This window comes from Cherax quadricarinatus, chromosome 14 (assembly GCF_038502225.1).
Source record: "Cherax quadricarinatus isolate ZL_2023a chromosome 14, ASM3850222v1, whole genome shotgun sequence".
Lineage (NCBI taxonomy): Eukaryota > Metazoa > Arthropoda > Malacostraca > Decapoda > Parastacidae > Cherax > Cherax quadricarinatus.
Window position 1 is genome coordinate 41,488,160 of NC_091305.1, and position 22,012 is coordinate 41,510,171.

The 22,012-nt window shown below is 52.3% G+C and overlaps 1 protein-coding gene across 1 annotated transcript in view; it reads right to left on the minus strand.

The window, feature by feature from the left end:
- LOC128698447 (doublesex- and mab-3-related transcription factor 1Y-like) overlaps nt 1-22,012 on the minus strand; it is a 33,135-nt gene that overhangs the window by 621 nt on the left and 10,502 nt on the right. The window lies entirely within an intron of this gene.

Below are 22,012 nucleotides of genomic sequence, written 5' to 3' on the forward strand. Positions count from 1 at the left end.
ATTGTGTGGGCCCTGTGTACGTATTGTGTGGGCCCTGTGTACGTATTGTGTGGGCCCTGTGTACGTATTGTGTGAGCCCTGTGTACGTATTGTGTGGGCCATGTGTACGTATTGTGTGGGCCCTATGTACGTATTGTGTGGGCCCTGTGTACGTATTGTGTGGGCCCTGTGTACGTATTGTGTGGGAGTTTTGTGGGGGTTTTAAACAAATTGCATACACCAGCAGAGTACTGCTACACTATTCTATATAACAGTCACACAGTGGTAACACAAGCTAGCTGTGTGTCCCTGGCATATTCCGTCACACTGGATGATGCTCGTACATGGTGTTGAAATGTGTCAGTCTGAGCTGGGAGACTTCAGTAGTGTCAGTCTGAGCTGGGAGACTTCAGTAGTGTCAGTCTGAGGTTTCAAACTTCAGTAGTGTTAGGTAAGACACATATGCAACAGTTAGGTATCTTTATTTCGAACGTTTCGCCTACACAGTAGGCTTCTTCAGTCGAGTACAGAAAAGTTGATAGAAGCAGAAGATACTTGAAGACGATGTAATCAGTCAATCACCCTTAAAGTTTTGAGGTGGTCAGTCCCTCAGTCTGGAGAAGAGCATTGTTCCATAGTAGAAAACAATATGGAGATGAAGTGACAGGATGGAGCCTCATATAGCGCCAAGAGGTGAGATGTAGGTCACTAGAAGAGGTAAGAACTCAGATGTTGGGAGGTCAGGTCCCTCTCAAATCCAGCCCCTCTCACTAGTGGAGGTTGTCGAAGTTGATTGCAGGTCTGTACCAAGATACCCTTGTGTTGCAGTGTCTGACAGATTGAACAATCTGTCAGACACTGCAACACAAAGAGGTGTCACACTTCAGTAGTGTCAGAATGAGGTGTCAGACTTCACTAGTATCAGCCTGAGGAGTCAGACTTCAGAAGTGTCAGCCTGAGGTGTCAGACTTCAGTAGTGTCAGCCTGAGGTGTCAGACTTCAGTAGTGTCAGCCTGAGGTGTCAGAATTCAGTAGTGTCAGCCTGAGGTGTCAGACTTCAGTAGTGTCAGCCTGAGGTGTCAGACTTCAGAAGTGTCAGCTGAGGTGTCAGACTTCAGTAGTGTTGGCCTGAGGTGTCAGACTTCAGTAGTATCAGCCTGAGGAGTCAGACTTCAGAAGTGTCAGCCTGAGGTGTCAGACTTCAGTAGTGTCAGCCTGAGGTGTCAGACTTCAGTAGTGTCAGCGAGAGGTGTCAGACTTCAGTAGTCTCACCCTGAGGTGTCAGACTTCAGTAGTGTCAGCCTAAGGTGTCAGACTTTAGTGTCAGCCTGAGGTGTCAGACTTCAGTAGTGTCAGCCTGAGGTGTCAGACTTCAGTAGTGCCAGCCTGAGGTGTCAGAATTCAGTAGTGTCAGCCTGAGGTGTTAGACTTCAGTAGTGTCAGCCTGAGGTGTCAGACTTCAGAAGTGCCAGCCTGAGGTGTCAGAATTCAGTAGTGTCAGCCTGAGGTGTCAGACTTCAGTAGTGTCAGCCTGAGGTGTCAGACTTCAGAAGTGTCAGCTGAGGTGTCAGACTTCAGTAGTGTTGGCCTGAGGTGTCAGACTTCAGTAGTGTCAGCCTGAGGTGTCAGACTTCAGTAGTGTCAGCCAGAGGTGTCAGACTTCAATTGTGTCAGCCAGAGTTGTCAGACTTCAGTAGTGTCAGCCTAAGGTGTCAGACTTTAGTGTCAGCCTGAGGTGTAAGACTTCAGTAGTGTCAGCCTGAGGTGTCAAACTTCAGTAGTGTCAGCCTGGACGTCAGACTTCAGTAGTGTCAGTCTGAGGGGTCAGACTTCAGTGGGGTCAGCCTGAGGTGTCAGACTTTAGTAGTGTCAGCCTGAGGTGTCATACTTCAGTAGTGTCAGCCCGAGGCGTAAGACTTCAGTAATGTCAGCCTGATGTGTCAAACTTCAGTAGTGTCAGTCTAAGGTGTCAGACTTTAGTGTCAGCCTGAGGTGTCAGACTTCAGTAGTGTCAGCCTGAGGTGTCAGACTTCTGTAGTGCCAGCCTGAGGTGTCAGACTTCAGTAGTGTCAGCCTGAAGTGTCAGACTTCAGAAGTGTCAGCCTGAGGTGTCAGACTTCAGTAGTGTCAGCCTGAGGTGTCAGACTTCAGTAGTGTCAGCCTGAGGTGTCAGACTTCAGTAGTGTCAGCCTGAGGTGCCAGACTTCAGTAGTGTCAGCCTGAGGTCTCAGACTTCAATAGTGTCAGCCTGAGGTGTCAGACTTCAGTAGTGTCAGCCTGAGGTGTCAGACTTCAGTAGTGTCAGCCTGAAATGTCAGACTTCAGTAGTGTCAGCCTGAGGTGTCAGACTTCAGTAGTGTCAGCCAGAGATGTCAGACTTCAGTAGTGTCAGCCTAAGGTGTCAGACTTTAGTGTCAGCCTGAGGTGTCAGACATCAGTAGTGTCAGACTTTAGTGTCAGCCTGAGGTGTCAGACATCAGTAGTGTCAGCCTGAGGTGTCAGACTTCAGTAGTGTCAGCCTGAGGTGTCAGACTTCAGCAGTGTCAGCCTAAGGTGTCAGACTTTAGTTTCAGCCTGAGGTGTCAGACTTCAGTAGTGTCAGCCTGTGGTGTCAGGCTCCAATAGTGTCAGCCAGAGGTGTCAGACTTCAGTAGTGCCAGCATGAGGTGTCAGACTTCAGTAGTGTCAGGCTGATGTTTCAGACTTCAGTAGTGTCAGCTTGAGGTGTCAGACTTCAGTAGTATCAGCCTGAGGTGCCAGACTTCAGTAGTCTCAGCCTGAGGTGTCAGACTTCAGTAGTGTCAGCCTGAGGTGTCAGACTTCAGTAGTGTAAGCCACAGGTGTCAGACTTTAGTGTCAGCTTGAGGTGTCAGACTTCAGTAGTGTCAGCCTGAAGTGTCAGACTTCAGTAGTGCCAGCCTGATGTGTCAGACTTCAGTAGTGTCAGCCAGAGGTATCAGACTTCAGTAGTGTCAGCCTAAGGTATCAGAATTTAGTGTCAGCCTGAGGTGTCAGACTTCAGTAGTGTGAGCCAGAGGTGTCGGACTTTAGTGTCAGCCTGAGGTGTCAGACTTCAGTAGTGTCAGATTGAGGTGCCAGACTTCAGTAGTGTCAGCCTGAGGTGTCAGACTTCAGTAGTGTCAGCCAGAGGCGTCAGACTTCAGTAGTGTCGGCCTGAGGTGTCAGACTTCAGTAGTGTCAGCCTGAAGTGTCAGACTTCAGTAGTGTCAGCCTGATGTGTCAGACTTCAGTAGTGTCAGCCAGAGGTGTCAGGCTTCAATAGTGTCAGCCTAAGGTGTCAGACTTTAGTGTCAGCCTGAGGAGTCAGACTTCAGTAGTGTCAGCCTGAGTTGTCAGACTTCAGTAGTGTCAGCCTGAGGTGTCAGACTTCAGTAGTGTAAGCCACAGGTGTCAGACTTCAGTAGTCTCTACCTGAGGTGTCAGACTTCAGTAGTGTCAGCCTAAGGTGTCAGACTTTAGTGTCAGCCTGAGGCGTCAGACTTCAGGAGTGTCAGCCTGAGGTGTCAAACTTCAGTAGTTTCAGCCAGAGGTGTCAGACTTCAGTAATGTCAGCCAGAGGTGTCAGACTTCAGTAGTGTCAGCCTAAGGTGTCAGGCTTTAGTGTCAGCCTGATGTGTCAGACTTCAGTAGTGTCTGCCTGAGGTGTCAGATTTCAGTAGTGTCAGCCTGAGGTGTCAGACTTCAGTATTGTGAGCCTGAGGTGTCAGATTTCAGTAGTGTCAGCCTGAGGTGTCAGACTTCAGTAGTGTCAGCCTGAGGTGTCAGACTTCAGTAGTGTCAGCCTGAGGTGTCAGACTTCAGTAGTGTCAGCCTAAGGTGTCAGACTTTAGTGTCAGCCTGAGGTGTCAGACTTCAGTAGTGTCAGACTGAGGTGTCAGACTTCAGTAGTGTCAGACTGAGGTGTCAGACTTCAGTAGTGCCAGCCAGAGGTGTCAGACTTCAGTAGCGTCGGCCAGAGGTGTCAGACTTCAGTAGTGTCAGCCTTAGGTGTCAGACTTCAGTAGTGTCTGCCTGAGGTGCCAGACTTCAGTAGTGTCAGCCTGAGGTGTCAGACTTCAGTAGTATCAGCCTGATGTGTCAGACTTCAGTAGTGTAAGCAACAGGTGTCAGACTTCAGTAGCCTCAGTACAGCCTGAGGTGTCAGAATTCAGTAGCGTCAGCCTAAGGTGTCAGACTTCAGTAGCGTCAGCCTAAGGTGTCAGACTTCAGTAGTGTCAGCCAGAGGTGTCAGAGGTGTCAGACTTCAGTAGTGTCAGCCTGACTTCAGTAGTGTCGGCCTGAGGTGTCAGACTTCAGTAGTGTCAGCCTGAGGTGTCAGACTTAGTGTAAGCCTGAGGTGTCAGACTGTGAGGTGCAGTAGTGTCAGGAGTCAGACTTCAGTAGTGTCAGCTTGAGGTGTCAGACTTCAGTAGTGTCAGCCTGAGGTGTCAGAGGTAGGTGTCAGACTTCAGTAAGACTGAGGTCAGCCAGAGGTGTCAGACTTCAGTAGCGTCGGCCAGAGGTGTCAGACTTCAGTAGTGTCAGCCTTTCAGTAGTGCCAGCCTGAGGTGTCAGACTTCAATAGTGTCAGCCTGAGGTGTCAGATTTCAGTAGTGTCAGCCTGAGGTGTCAGACTTCAGTAGTGTCAGCCTGAGGTGTCAGATTTCAGTAGTGTCAGCCTGAGGTGTCAGACTTCAGTAGTGTCAGCCTGAGGTGTCAGACTTCAGTAGTGTCAGCCTGAGGTGTCAGACTTCAGTAGTGTCAGCCTGAGGTGTCAGACTTCAGTAGTGTCAGCCTGAGGTGTCAGACTTCAGTAGTGTCAGCCTGAGGTGTCAGACTTCAGTAGTGTCAGCCTAAGGTGTCAAACTTTAGTGTCAACCTTAGGTGTCAGACTTCAGTAGTGTGAGCCTGAGCTGTCAGACGTCAGTAGTGTCAGCCTGAGGTGTCAGACTTCAGTAGCGACAGCTTGATGTGTCAGACTTCAGTAGTGTCAGCCTGAGGTGTCAGACTTCAGTAGTATCAGCCTGAGGTGCCGGACTTCAGTAGTGTCAGCCTGAGGTGTCAGACTTCAGTAGTGTCAGCCTGAGGTGTCAGACTTCAGTAGTGTAAGCCACAGGTGTCAAACTTCAGTAGTCTCTACCTGAGGTGTCATACTTCAGTAGTGTCAGCCTAAGGTGTCAGAGTTTAGTGTCAGCCTGAGGCGTCAGTCTTCAGGAGTGTCAGCCTGAGGTGTCAAACTTCAGTAGTGTAAGCCAGACTGAGGTGACAGACTTCAGTAGCGTCAGCCTAAGGTGTCAGACTTCAGTAGCGTCAGTCTAAGGTGTCAGACTTCAGTAGTGTCAGCCAGAGGTGTCAGACTTCAGTAGTGTCAGCCTGAGGTGTCAGTTTTCAGTAGTGTCTGCCTGAGGTGTCAGACTTCAGTAGTGTCAGCCTGAGGTGTCAGATTTCAGTAGTGTCAGCCTGAGGTGTCAGACTTCAGTAGTGTCAGCCTGAGGTGTCAGACTTCAGTAGTCTCAGCCTGAGGTGTCAGACTTCAGTAGTGTCAGCCTAAGGTGTCAGACTTTAGTGTCAGCCAGAGGTGTCAGACTTCAGTAGTGTCAGCCTGAGGTGTCAGACTTCAGTCGTGTCTGCCTGAGGTGTCAGACTTCAGTAGTGCCAGCCAGAGTTGTCAGACTTCAGTAGTGTCGGCCTGATGTGTCAGACTTCAGTAGTGTCAGCCTGAGGTGTCAGACTTCAGTAGTATCTGCCTGAGGTGCCAGGCTTCAGTAGTGTCAGCCTGAGGTGTCAGACTTCAGTAGTGTCAGCCTGATGTGTCAGACTTCAGTAGTGTAAGCCTGAGGTGTCAGACTTCAGTAGTATCTGCCTGAGGTGCCAGACTTCAGTAGTGTCAGCCTAAGGTGTCAGACTTCAGTAGTGTCAGCCAGAGGTGTCAGACTTCAGTAGTGTCAGCCTGAGGTGTCAGTTTTCAGTAGTGTCTGCCTAAGGTGTCAGACTTTAGTGTCAGCCTGAGGTGTCAGACTTCAGTAGTATCAGCCTGAGGTGCCACACTTCAGTAGTGTCATCCTGAAGTGTCAGACTTCAGCAGTGTCAGCCAGATGTGTCAGACTTCAGTAATGTCAGCCAGAGGTGTCAGGCTTCAGTAGTGTCAGCCTAAGGTGTCAGACTTTAGTGTCAGCCTGAGGTGTCAGACTTCAGTAGTGTCAGCCTGAGGTGTCAGACTTCAGTAGTGTCAGCCTGAGGTGTCAGACTTCAGTAGTGTCAGCCTGAGGTGTCAGACTTCAGTAGTGTCAGCCTGATGTGTCAGACTTCAGTAGTGTCAGCCTGAGGTGTCAGACTTCAGTAGTGTCAGCCTGAGGTGTCAGACTTCAGTAGTGTCAGCCTGAGGTGTCAGACTTCAGTAGTGTCAGCCAGAGGCGTCAGACTTCAGTAGTGTCAGCCTGAGGTGTCAGACTTCAGTAGTGTCAGCCTGAGGTGTCAGACTTCAGTGGTGTCAGCCAGAGGTGTCAGACTTCAGTAGTGTCAGCCTGAGGTGTCAGACTTCAGTAGTGTCAGCCTGAGGTGTCAGACTTCAGTAGTGTCAGCCTGAGGTGTCAGACTTCAGTAGTGTCAGCCTGAGGTGTCAGACTTCAGTAGTGTCAGCCTGATGTGTCAGACTTCAGTAGTGTAAGCCACAGGTGTCAGACTTCAGTAGCCTCAGACTGAGGTGTCAGACTTCAGTAGCGTCAGCCTAAGATGTCAGACTTCAGTAGTGTCAGCCAGAGGTGTCAGACTTCAGTAGTGCCAACCAGAGGTGTCAGACTTCAGTAGTGTCGGCCTGATGTGTCAGACTTCAGTAGTGTCAGCCTGAGGTGTCAGACTTCAGTAGTGTCTGCCTGAGGTGCCAGACTTCAGTAGTGTCAGCCTGAGGTGTCAGACTTCAGTAGTATCAGCCTGATGTGTCAGACTTCAGTAGTGTAAGCCACAGGTGTCAGACTTCAGTAGCCTCAGACTGAGGTGTCAGACTTCAGTAGCGTCAGCCTAAGGTGTCAGACTTCAGTAGTGTCAGCCAGAGGTGTCAGACTTCAGTAGTGTCAGCCTGAGGTGTCAGTTTTCAGTAGTGTCTGCCTGAGGTGTCAGACTTCAGTAGTGTCAGCCTGAGGTGTCAGATTTCAGTAGTGTCAGCCTGAGGTGTCAGACTTCAGTAGTGTCAGCCTGAGGTGTCAGACTTCAGTAGTCTCAGCCTGAGGTGTCAGACTTCAGTAGTGTCAGCCTAAGGTGTCAGACTTTAGTGTCAGCCAGAGGTGTCACACTTCAGTAGTGTCAGCCTGAGGTGTCAGACTTCAGTCGTGTCTGCCTGAGGTGTCAGACTTCAGTAGTGCCAGCCACAGGTGTCAGACTTCAGTAGTGTCGGCCTGATGTGTCAGACTTCAGTAGTGTCAGCCTGAGGTGTCAGACTTCAGTAGTATCTGCCTGAGGTGCCAGACTTCAGTAGTGTCAGCCTGAGGTGTCAGACTTCAGTAGTGTCAGCCTGATGTGTCAGACTTCAGTAGTGTCAGCGTGAGGTGTCAGACTTCAGTAATGTCAGCCAGAGGTGTCAGGCTTCAGTAGTGTCAGCCTAAGGTGTCAGACTTTAGTGTCAGCCTGAGGTGTCAGACTTCAGTAGTGTCAGCCAGAGGTGTCAGACTTCAGTAGTGTCAGCCTAAGGTGTCAGACTTTAGTGTCAGCCTGAGGTGTCAGACTTCAGTAGTGTCAGCCTGAGGTGTCAGTTTTCAGTAGTGTCTGCCTGAGGTGTCAGACTTCAGTAGTGTCAGCCTGAGGTGTCAGACTTCAGTAGTGTCAGCCTGAGGTGTCAGACTTGAGTAGTGTCAGCCTGAGGTGTCAGACTTCAGTAGTCTCAGCCTGAGGTGTCAGACTTCAGTAGTGTCAACCTAAGGTGTCAGACTTTAGTGTCAGCCAGAGGTGTCAGACTTCAGTAGTGTCAGCCTGAGGTGTCAGACTTCAGTCGTGTCTGCCTGAGGTGTCAGACTTCAGTAGTGCCAGCCAGAGTTGTCAGACTTCAGTAGTGTCAGCCTGAGGTGTCAGACTTCAGTAGTGTCAGCCTGAGGTGTCAGACTTCATTAGTGCCAGCGTGAGGTGTCAGACTTCAGTAGTGTCAGCCTGAGGTGTCAGACTCCAGTAGGACAATGAGGATATGGCTCAGTATTCCAGTGAAAGTTGTCAGCTACGACCACAACTAAGGTCAACTTCCAGCAGAACTGGAGTTACTATCACATACACAGCAAGCAGACATATTTTTTTTTATAACGGTATCTCCATCATACCATCATATATATATATATATATATATATATATATATATATATATATATATATATATATATATATATATATATATATATATATATATATATATATATATATATATATATATATATATATATATATATATATATATACTGTATATTCAATGTATACACATACAGAATGCATTTGCATACAATTGGGTCATCAAGAGGCTGTTACTGCGTACTGACGGATTCAGAATGGACAAGGTGATTCAGGGTGAACAAGGTGATTCAGGGTGAACAAGGTGATTCAGGGTGAACAAGGTGATTCATGGTGAACAAGGTGATTCAGGGTGAACAAGGTGATTCAGGGTGAACAAGGTGATTCAGGATGAACAAGGTGATTCAGGGTGAACAAGGTGATTCAGGGTGAACAAGGTGATTCAGGGTGAACAAGGTGATTCAGGGTGAACAAGGTGATTCAGCGTGAACAAGGTGATTCAGGATGAACAAGGTGATTCAGGGTGAACAAGGTGATTCACGGTGAACAAGGTGATTCAGGGTGAACAAAGTGATTCAGGGTGAACAAGGTGATTCACGGTGAACAAGGTGATTCAGGGTGAACAAGGTGATTCAGGGTGAACAAGGTGATTCAGGGTGAACAAGGTGATTCAGGATGAACAAAGTGATTCAGGGTGAACAAGGTGATTCACGGTGAACAAGGTGATTCAGGGTGAACAAGGTGATTCAGGGTGAACAAGGTGATTCAGGGTGAACAAGGTGATTCAGGATGAATAAGGTGATTCAGGGTGAACAAGGTGATTCAGGGTGAAGGGTGAACAAGGTGATTCAGGGTGAACAAGGTGATTCAGGGTGAACAAGGTGATTCAGGGTGAACAAGGTGATTCAGGATGAACAAGGTGATTCAGGGTGAACAAGGTGATTCAGGGTGAACAAGGTGATTCAGGGTGAACAAGGTGATTCAGGGTGAACAAGGTGATTCAGGGTGAACAAGGTGATTCAGGATGAACAAGGTGATTCAGGGTGAACAAGGTGATTCAGGGTGAACAAGGTGATTCAGGGTGAACAAGGTGATTCAGGGTGAACAAGGTGATTCAGGGTGAACAAGGTGATTCAGGATGAACAAGGTGATTCAGGGTGAACAAGGTGATTCACGGTGAACAAGGTGATTCAGGGTGAACAAAGTGATTCAGGGTGAACAAGGTGATTCACGGTGAACAAGGTGATTCAGGGTGAACAAGGTGATTCAGGGTGAACAAGGTGATTCAGGGTGAACAAGGTGATTCAGGATGAACAAAGTGATTCAGGGTGAACAAGGTGATTCACGGTGAACAAGGTGATTCAGGGTGAACAAGGTGATTCAGGGTGAACAAAGTGATTCAGGGTGAACAAGGTGATTCAGGGTGAACAAGGTGATTCAGGGTGAACAAAGTGATTCAGGGTGAACAAGGTGATTCAGGGTGAACAAGAAGATTCAGGGTGAACAAGGTGATTCAGGGTGAACAATGTGATTCAGGGTGAACAAGGTGATTCAGGGTGAACAAGAAGATTCAGGGTGAACAAGGTGATTCAGGGTGAACAAGGTGATTCAGGGTGAACAATGTGATTCAGGGTGAACAAGGTGATTCAGGGTGAACAAGAAGATTCAGGGTGAACAAGGTGATTCAGGGTGAACAAGGTGTTTCAGGGTGAACAAGAAGATTCAGGATGAACAAGGTGATTCAGGGTGAACAAGGTGATTCAGGGTGAACAATGTGATTCAGGGTGAACAAGGTGATTCAGGGTGAACAAGAAAATTCAGGGTGAACAAGGTGATTCAGGGTGAACAAGAAGATTCAGGGTGAACAAGGTGATTCAGGGTGAACAAGAAGATTCAGGGTGAACAAGGTGATTCAGGGTGAACAAGGTGATTCAGGGTGAACAAGAAGATTCAGGGTGAACAAGGTGATTCAGGGTGAACAAGAAGATTCAGGGTGAACAAGGTGATTCAGGGTGAACAAGAAGATTCAGGGTGAACAAGGTGATTCAGGGTGAACAAGAAGATTCAGGGTGAACAAGAAGATTCAGGGTGAACAAGAAGATTCAGGGTGAACAAGAAGATTCAGGGTGAACAAGAAGATTCAGGGTGAACAAGGTGATTCAGGGTAGACCTGTGTTTGTTTACATTTGCCACAGATGATGCTAGCCAGCCTGATGCTGGCGGCCACCGTGTCACATAGGCTTGTGGAGTGATCCTAGCCCTTGGTGCTAGTGCTATCAGGTCCCAGGTATCTGTGATTCCTGGTCTACCAGAGCTGATATCCTTCTGTAGGATGGTTTTAACAATAGACGGTAGAGAAGCTGCAGCCTGGCTTCCTGCGGTCACAACCTGATCTCAGTTTGGCAACGAATGCAAATGTGAGAAATACGAAATCTGTTTTCCTGAGCACTGTTTATGTCAGGGTAGTGGTTGTGGGGGGTGGGTGGTGAGTGGGTGGTGGGTGAGTGGTGGGTGGGTGATCGGTGGGTGGGTGGTGGGTGGGTGATCGGTGGGTGGGTGGTGGGTGGGTTATCGGTGGGTGGGCGGGTAGTGGTGGGGGGCAGGGTCAAAAGTCAGGCTACTCAGAACAACAAACTGGCCGGAAATGACTCTTGCATCCGTTTGCTGGATTCATAACATAACCCCCACCCCTTCAACACCACCCCTTCAACCCCAACCCTTTAACCCCACCCCTCCTGCACTTTTTACAACACCCTACACCTCCTACCACACCCTGCACCTCCTAATACAACCTACACCTCCTACCACACCCAACACCTCCTACCACACCCTACACCTCCTACCACACCCTGCACCTCCTACCACACCCTACACCTCCTACCACACCCTGCACCTCCTACCACACCCTGCACCTCCTACCACACCCTGCACCTCCTACCACACCCTACACCTCCTACCACACCCCGCACCTCCTACCACATCCTACACCTCCTACTACACCCTACACCTCCTACCACACCCTGCACCTCCTACCACACCCTGCACCTCCTACCACACCCTGCATTTCCTACCACACCCTACACCTCCTACTATACCCTACTCCTCCTACCACACCCTACACCTCCTACCAAACCCTGCACCTCCTGCCACACCTTGCACCTCCTACCACACCCTGCACCTTCTACTACACCTACACCTCCTACCACACCCTACACATCCTACTCCACCCTGCACCTCCTACTACACCCTACACCTCCTACCACACCCCCACACCCTGCACCACACCCTTCCTACCACACCCTACACCTCCTACTACACCCCCACACCTCCTACCACACCATTCACCTCCTACCACACCCTACACCTCCTACCACACCCTTCACCTCCTACCACACCCTACACTTACCACACCCCACACCTCCTTCCACACTCTACACCTCCTACCACACCCCACACCTCCTACCACACCCTACACCTCCTACCACACCCTACACCTCCTACCACACCCCACACCTCCTACCACACCCTACACCTCCTACCACACCCTACACCTCCTACCACACCCTGCACCTCCTACCACACCCTACACCTCCTACCACACCCTACACCTCCTACCACACCCTACACCTCCTACCACACCCTACACCTCCTACCACACCCTACACCTCCTACCACACCCCACACCTCCTACCACACCCTACACCTCCTACCACACCCTGCACCCCTCCTACCACACCCTACACCTCCTACCACACCCCACACACCTACCACACCCTACCTGCACCTCCTACCACACCCTACACCTCCTACCACACCCTACACCTCCTACCACACCCTACACCTCCTACCACACCCTGCACCTCCTACCACACCCTACACCTCCTACCACACCCTACACCTCCTACCACACCCTGCACCTCCTACCACACCCTACACCTCCTACCACACCCTACACCTCCTACCACACCCTACACCTCCTACCACACCCTGCACCTCCTACCACACCCTACACCTCCTACCACACCCCACTCCTCCTACCACACCCTACACCTTCTACCACACCCCACACACCCTACCACACCTTACACCTTCTACCACACCCCACACCTCCTACACACCCTACACCTCCTACCACACCCTGCACTTCCTACCACACCCTACACCTCCTACCACACCCTACACCTACACTACCTCCTACCACACCCTGCACCTCTCCTACCACACCCTACACCTCCTACCACACACTACACATCCTACCAAACCCTCACTCCTACCACACCCTACACCTCCTACCACACCCTACACCTCCTACCACACCCAGCACCTCCTACCACACCTGACACCTCCTACCACACCCTACACCTCTTACCACGCCCTACACCTCCTACCACACCCTGCACCTCCTACCACACCCTACACCTCCTACCACACCCTACACCTCCTACCACGCCCTACACCTCCTACCACACCCTGCACCTCCTACCACACCCTACACCTCCTACCACACCCTACATCTCCTACCACACAATGCAGCTCCTACCACACCCTGCACCTCGTACCACACCCTACACCTCCTACCACACCCTACACCTCCTACCACACCCTACACACCCTCACTACCACACCCTACACCTACACACTCCTACCACACCCTGCACCTCCTACCACACCCTACACCACCTCCTACACTACCACACCCTACACCTCCTACCACACCCTACACCTCCTACCACACCCCCTCCTACACCTCCTACCACACCCTACACCTCCTACCACACCCCACACACCCTACCACACCCTACACACACCCTGCACCTCCTACCACACCCTACACCTCCTGCCACACCCTACAGCTCCTACCACACTCCTACACACCCTCACCTCCTACTACACCCTACAACTCCTACCACACCCTACACCTCCTACCACACCCTACACCTCCTACCACACCCAACACCTCCTACCACACCCTGCACCTCCTACCACACCCTCCACCTCCTACCACACCCTACACCTCACTACCACACCCTGCACCTCCTACCACACCCTACACCCACACCCTACACCTCCTACCACACCCTGCACCTCCTACCACACCCTACACCTCCTACCACACCCCACACCTCCTACACACTCACTACCACACCCTACACTCACTACCACACCCCACACCTCCTACCACACCTCCTACACCCACACCCTACACCTCCTACCACACCCTACACCTCCTACCACACCCTACACCTCCTACCACACCCTACACCTCCTACCACACACTGCACCTCCTACCACACGCTGCACCTCCTACCACACCCCACACCTCCTACCACACCCAACACCTCCTACCACACCCCACCTCCTACCACACCCTACACCTCCTACTACTCCCTACACCTCCTACCACACCCTGCACCTCCTACCACACCCTTCACTTCCTACCACACCATGCACCTCCTACCACACCCTACACCTCCCACCACACCCTGCACCTCCTACCACACCCCACACCTTTTACCATACCCTGCACCTCCTACCACACCATACACCTCCTACCACACCCGACACATCCTACCACACCCTACACCTCCTACCACACCCTGCACCTCCTACCACACCCTACACCTCCTACCACACCCTACACCTCCTACAACTCCCTACACCTACCACACCCTCCCTACCTACCACACCCTACACCTCCTACCACACCCTACACCTTTTACCACACCCTACACTACCACACCCTACACACTCCTACCACACCCTACACCTCCTACCACACCCTACCCACACCCTACACCTCCTACCACACCCCTACACCTCCTACCACACCCTACACACCCTACACCTCTACCACACCCTACACCTCCTACCACACCCTACACCTTCTACCACACCCCACACCTCCTACCACACCCTACACCTCCTACCACACCCTGCACCTCCTACCACACCCTACACCTCCTACCACACCCTACACCTCCTACCACGCCCTACACCTCCTACCACACCCTGCACCTCCTACCACACCCTACACCTCCTACCACACCCTACACCTCCTACCACACCCTACACCTCCTACCACACCCTGCACCTCCTACCACACCCCACACCTCCTACCACACCCTACACCTCTTACCACACCCTTCACCTCCTACCACACCCTACACCTCCTACCACACCCTACACCTCCTACCACACCCTACACTTCCTACCACACCCCACACCTTCTACTACCACACACCCTGCACCTCCTACCACACCCTACACCTCCTATCACACCCTACACCTCCTACCACACCCTACACCTCCTACCACACCCTACACCTCCTACTCCTACCACACCACACCTCCTACCACACCACACCTCCCACCACACCACACCTCCCACCACACCACACCTCCCACCACACCACACCTCCCACCACACCACACCTCCCACCACACCACACCTCCCACCACACCACACCTCCTACCACACCACACCTCCTACCACACCCTGCACACTCCTACCACACCTTAGACCTCCTACCACACCCTACACCTCCTACCACACCCTACACCTCCTACCACCTCCTACCATACCCTACACCTCCTACCACACCCTGCATTTCCTACCACACCCTACACCTCCTACTATACCCTACTCGTCCTACCACACCCTACACCTCCTACCACACCCAGCACCTCCTACCACACCTTGCACCCCCTACCACACCAACACCTCCTACCCCACCCTACACCTCCTACTTTACCCTGCACCTCCTACCACACCCTACACCTCCTACCACACCCTGCACCTCCTACCTCACCCCACACCTCCTACCACACCCTACACCTCCTACCACACCCTACACCTCCTACCACACCCTGCACCTCCTACCACACCCTACACCGCCAACCACACCCTACACCTCCTACCACACCCAGCACCTCCTACCACACCCTACACTACCACACCCTACACCTCCTACCACACACCACACCTCCTACCACACCGTACAACTCTCTACCACACCCCACACCTCCTACCACACCCTACACCTCCTACCACACCCTGCACCACCTACCACACCCTACACCTCCTACCACACCCCACTCCTTCTACCACACCCTACACCTCCTACCACACCCTACACCTCCTACCACACCCTACACCTCCTACCACACCCCACACCTCCTACCTACCACACCCTACACCTCCTACCACACCCTACACCTCCTACCACACCCTACACCTCCTACCACACCCTGCACCTCCTACCACACCCTACCTCCTACCACACCCTACACCTCCTACCACACCCTACACCACACTCCTACCACACCCTCCTACCACCCTACACCTCCTACCTACCACACACCTACACCTCCTACCACACCCTTCACCTCCTACCACACCCTTCACCTCCTACCACACCCTGCACCTCCTACCACACCCAACACCTCCTACCACACCCCTACCACACTCCTACCACACCCTACACCTCCTACCACACCCTACACCTCCTACCCTCCTACCACACCCTACACCTCCTACCACACCCTGCACCTCCTACCACACCCTACACCTCCTACCACACCCTACACCTCCTCCTACCACACCCTACACCTCACCCTCCTACCACACCCTGCACCTCCTACCACACCCTACACCTCCTACCACACCCACCTCCTACACACTCACTACCACACCCTACACCTCCTACCACACCCTACACCTCCTGCCACACCCCACAAATCCTACCACACCCTACACCTCCTACCACACCCTACACCTCCTACCACACCCTGCACCTCCTACCACACCCCACACCTCCTACCACACCCTACACCTCCTACCACACCCTACACCTCCTACCACACCCTGCACCTCCTACCACACCCTACACCTCCTACCACACACTACACCTCCTACCCCACCCTGCACCTCCTACCACACCCTACACCTCCTACCACACCCCACACCTCCTGCCACACACTACACATCCTACGACACCCTGCACCTCCTACCACACCCTACACCTCCTACCACACCCTACACCTCCTACCACACCCTACACCTCCTACCACACCCTGCACCTCCTACCACACCCTACACCTCCTACCACACCCCACTCCTCCTACCACACCCTACACCTTCTACCACACCCTGCACCTCCTACCACACCCTACACCTGCACCTCCTTCCACACCTTGCACATCCTACCACACCCTAAATCTCCTACCACACCCTATACCTCCTACCACACCCTACACCTCCGACCACACCCTACACCTCCTACCACACCCTACACAACCTACCACACCCTACACCTACTACCACACCCCACACCTCCTACCACACCCTACACCTCCTCCTACCACACCCTACACCTCCTACCACACCCTACACCTCACTACCACACCCTACACCTCCTACCACACCCTATACCTCCTACCACACCCTACACCTCCTACCAAACCCTGCACACCCTACTCCTACCACACCCTACACCTCCTACCACACCCCAGACATCCTACCACACCCTACACCTCCTACCACACCCTACACCTCCTACCACACCCTACACCTCCTACCACACCCTGCACCTCCTACCACACCCTACACCTCCTACCACACCCTACACCTCCTACCACACCCCACACGCCCTACCACACCTTACACCTCCTGCCACACCCTACACCTCCTACCACACTTTGCACCTCCTACCACACCTTGCACCTCCTACAACACCCTACATCTCCTACCACACCCTACACCTCCTACCACACCCTACACCTCCTACCACACCCTGCACCTCCTACCACACCCTACACCTCCTACCACACCCTGCACCTCCTACCACACCCTACACCTCCTACCACACCCTACACCTCCTACCACACCCTACACCTCCTACCACACCCTGCACCTCCTACCACACCCTGCACCTCCTACCACACCCTACACCTCCTACCACACCCTACACCTCCTACCACACCCTGCACCTCCTACCACACCCTACACCTCCTTCCACACCCTACACCTCCTACCACACCCTACACATCCTAGCACACCCTACACCTCCTACCACACCCTGCACCTCCTACCACACCCTACACCTACCACACCCTGCACCTCGTACCACACCCCACACCTCCTACCACACCCTACACCTCCTACCACACCCTACACCTCCTACCACACCCTACACCTCCTACCACACCCTACACCTCCTACCACACCTTGCACCTCCTACCACACCCTACACCTCCTACCACACCCTACACCTCCTACCACACCCTACACCTCCTACCACACCCTACACCTCCTACCACACCCCACTCCTCCTACCACACCCTACACCTTCTACCACACCCCACACACCCTACCACACCTTACACCTTCTACCACACCCCACACCTCCTGCCACACCCTACACCTCCTACCACACTCTGCACCTCCTACCACACCTTGCACCTCCTACCACACCCTACATCTCCTACCACACCCTACACCTCCTACCACACCCTACACCTCCTACCACACCCCACACATCCTACCACACCCTACACCTCCTACCACACCCTACACCTCCTACCACACCCTACACCTCCTACCACGCCCTACACCTCCTACCACACCCTGCACCTCCTACCACACCCTACACCTCCTACCACACCCCACACCTCCTACCACACCCTACACCTCCTACCACACCCTGCACCTCCTACCACACCCCACACCTCCTACCACACCCTGCACCTCCTACCACACCCTACACCTCCTACCACACCCTACACCTCCTACCACACCCTGCACCTCCTACCACACCCCACACCTCCTACCACACCCTACACCTCCTACCACACCCTACACCTCCTACCACACCCTGCACCTCCTACCACACCCTACACCTCCTACCACACCCCACACCTCCTACCACACCCTACACATCCTACCACACCCTGCACCTCCTACCACACCCTACACCTCCTACCACACCCTACACCTCCTACCACACCCTACACCTCCTACCACACCCTGCACCTCCTACCACACCCTACACCTCCTACCACACCCTGCACCTCCTACCACACCCTACACCTCCTACCACACCCTACACCTCCTACCACACCCTACACCTCCTACCACACCCTACACCTCCTACCACACCCTGCACCTCCTACCACACCCTGCACCTCCTACCACACCCTACACCTCCTACCACACCCTACACCTCCTACCACACCCTGCACCTCCTACCACACCCCACACCTCCTACCACACCCTACACCTCCTACCACACCCTACACCTCCTACCACACCCTACACCTCCTACCACACCCTACACCTCCTACCACACCCTGCACCTCCTACCACACCCTACACCTCCTACCACACCCTACACCTCCTACCACACCCTACACCTCCTACCACACCCTACACCTCCTACCACACCCCACACCTCGTACAACACTTTACACCTTCTACCACACCACACACACCCTGCCACACCCTACACCTTCTACCCCACCCCACACCTCCTACCACACCCTACACCTCCTACCACGCTCTGCACCTCCTACCACACCTTGCACATCCTACCACACCCTACATCTCCTACCACACCCTTCACCTCCTACCACACCCTACACCTCCTACCACACCCCACACATCCTACCACACCCTACACCTCCTACCACACCCTACAACTCCTACCACACCTCCTTGCACCTCCTACCACACCCACCTCCTACCACACCCTCATCTACCACACCCTACACCTCCTACCACACCCTACACCTCCTACCACACCCCACACATCCTACCACACCCTACACCTCCTACCACACCCTACACCTCCTACCACACCCTACACCTCCTACCACACCCTACACCTCCTACCACACCCTGCACCTCCTACCACACCCTACACCTCCTACCACACCCTACACCTCCTACCACACCCTACACCTCCTACCACACCCTGCACCTCCTACCACACCCCACACCTCCTACCACACCCTGCACCTCCTACCACACCCTACACCTCCTACCACACCCTACACCTCCTACCACACCCTGCACCTCCTACCACACCCCACACCTTCTACCACACCCTACACCTCCTACCACACCCTACACCTCCTACCACACCCTGCACCTCCTACCACACCCTACACCTCCTACCACACCCCACACCTCCTGCCACACACTACACATCCTACGACACCCTGCACCTCCTACCACACCCTACACCTCCTACCACACCCTACACCTCCTACCACACCCTACACCTCCTACCACACCCTGCACCTCCTACCACACCCTACACCTCCTACCACACCCTGCACCTCCTACCACACCCTACACCTCCTACCACACCCTACACCTCCTACCACACCCCACACATCCTACCACACCCTACACCTCCTACCACACCCTGCACCTCCTACCATACCTTGCATCTCCTACCACACCCTACACCTCCTACCACACCCTACACCTCCTACCACACCCTGCACCTCCTACCACACCCCACACCTCCTACCACACCCTACACCTCTTACCACACCCTACACCTCCTACCACACCCTACACCTCCTACCACACCCTACACCTCCTACCACACCTTGCACCTCCTACCACACCCTACACTTCCTACCACACCCTACACCTCCTACCACACCCTACATCTCCTACCACACCCTACACCTCCTACCACACCCCACACCTCCTACCACACCCTACACCTTCTACCACACCCCACACACCCTACCACACCCTACACCTTCTACCACACCCCACACCTCCTACCACACCCTACACCTCCTACCACACTCTGCACCTCCTACCACACCCTACATCTCCTACCACACCCTACACCTCCTACCACACCCTACACCTCCTACCACACCCCACATATCCTACCACACCCTACACCTCCTACCACACCCTACACCTCCTACCACGCCCTACATCTCCTACCACACCCTGCAGCTCCTACCACACCCTACACCTCCTACCACACCCCACACCTCCTACCACACCCTACATCTCCTACCACACCCTACACCTCCTACCACACCCTACACCTCCTACCACACCCCACACATCCTACCACACCCTACACCTCCTACCACACCCTGCACCTCCTACCACACCCTACACCTCCTACCACACCCTACACCTCCTACCACGCCCTACACCTCCTACCACACCCTGCACCTCCTACCACACCCTACACCTCCTACCACACCCCACACCTCCTACCACACCCTACACCTCCTACCACACCCTGCACCTCCTACCACACCCTACACCTCCTACCACACCCTGCACATCCTACCACACCCCACACCTCCTACCACACCCTTCACCTTCTAGCCTTAGTCTTGTAGTACCAACAGTACTGTTAGAGATACTTATAGCCTAGCCTTAGTCTAGTAGTAACAACAGTACTGTCAGAGATACTTATAGCCTAGCCTTAGTCTAGTAGTAACAACAGTACTGTCAGAGATACTTATAGCCTAGCCTTAGTCTAGCAGAAACAACAGTACTGTCAGAGATACTTATAGCCTAACCTTAGTCTAGTAGTAACAACAGTACTGTCAGAGATACTTATAGCGTAGACTTAGTCTAGTAATAACAACAGTACTATCAGAGATACTTATAGCCTAGCCTTAGTCTAGTAGTAACAATAGCCTAACCTTAGTCTAGTAGTAACAACAGTACTGTCAGAGATACTTATAGCCTAACATTAGTCTAGTAGTAAGAACAGTACTGTCAGAGATACTTATAGCCTAGCCTTAGTCTAGCAGTAACAACAGTACTGTCAGAGATACTTATAGCCTAACCTTAGTCTAGTAGTAACAACAGTACTGTCAGAGATACTTATAGCCTAACATTAGTCTAGTAGTAAGAACAGTACTGTCAGAGATACTTATAGCCTAGCCTTAGTCTAGCAGTAACAACAGTACTGTCAGAGATACTTATAGCCTAACCTTAGTCTAGTAGTAACAACAGTACTGTCAGAGATACTTATAGCCTAACCTTAGTCTAGTAGTAACAACAGTACTGTCAGAGATACTTATAGCGTAGACTTAGTCTAGCAGTAACAACAGTACTGTCAGAGATACTTATAGCCTAACCTTAGTCTAGTAGTAACAACAGTACTGTCAGAGATACTTATAGCGTAGACTTAGTCTAGCAGTAACAACAGTACTGTCAGAGATACTTATAGCCTAACCTTAGTCTAGTAGTAAGAACAGTACTGTCAGAGATACTTATAGCCTAGCCTTAGTCTAGTAGTAACAACAGTACTGTAAGAGATACTTATAGCGTAGACTTAGTCTAGTAGTAACAACAGTACTGTCAGAGATACTTATAGCCTAGCCTTAGTCTAGTAGTAACAACAGTACTGTCAGAGATACTTATAGCCTAACCTTAGTCTAGTAGTAACAACAGTACTGTCAGAGATACTTATAGCCTAACCTTAGTCTAGTAGTAACAACAGTACTGTCAGAGATACTTATAGCCTAACCTTAGTCTAGTAGTAACAACAGTACTGTCAGAGATACTTATAGCCTAACCTTAGTCTAGTAGTAACAACAGTACTGTCAGAGATACTTATAGCCTAACCTTAGTCTAGTAGTAACAACAGTACTGTCAGAGATACTTATAGCCTAACCTTAGTCTAGTAGTAACAACAGTACTGTCAGAGATACTTATAGCCTAACCTTAGTCTAGTAGTAACAACAGTACTGTCAGAGATACTTATAGCCT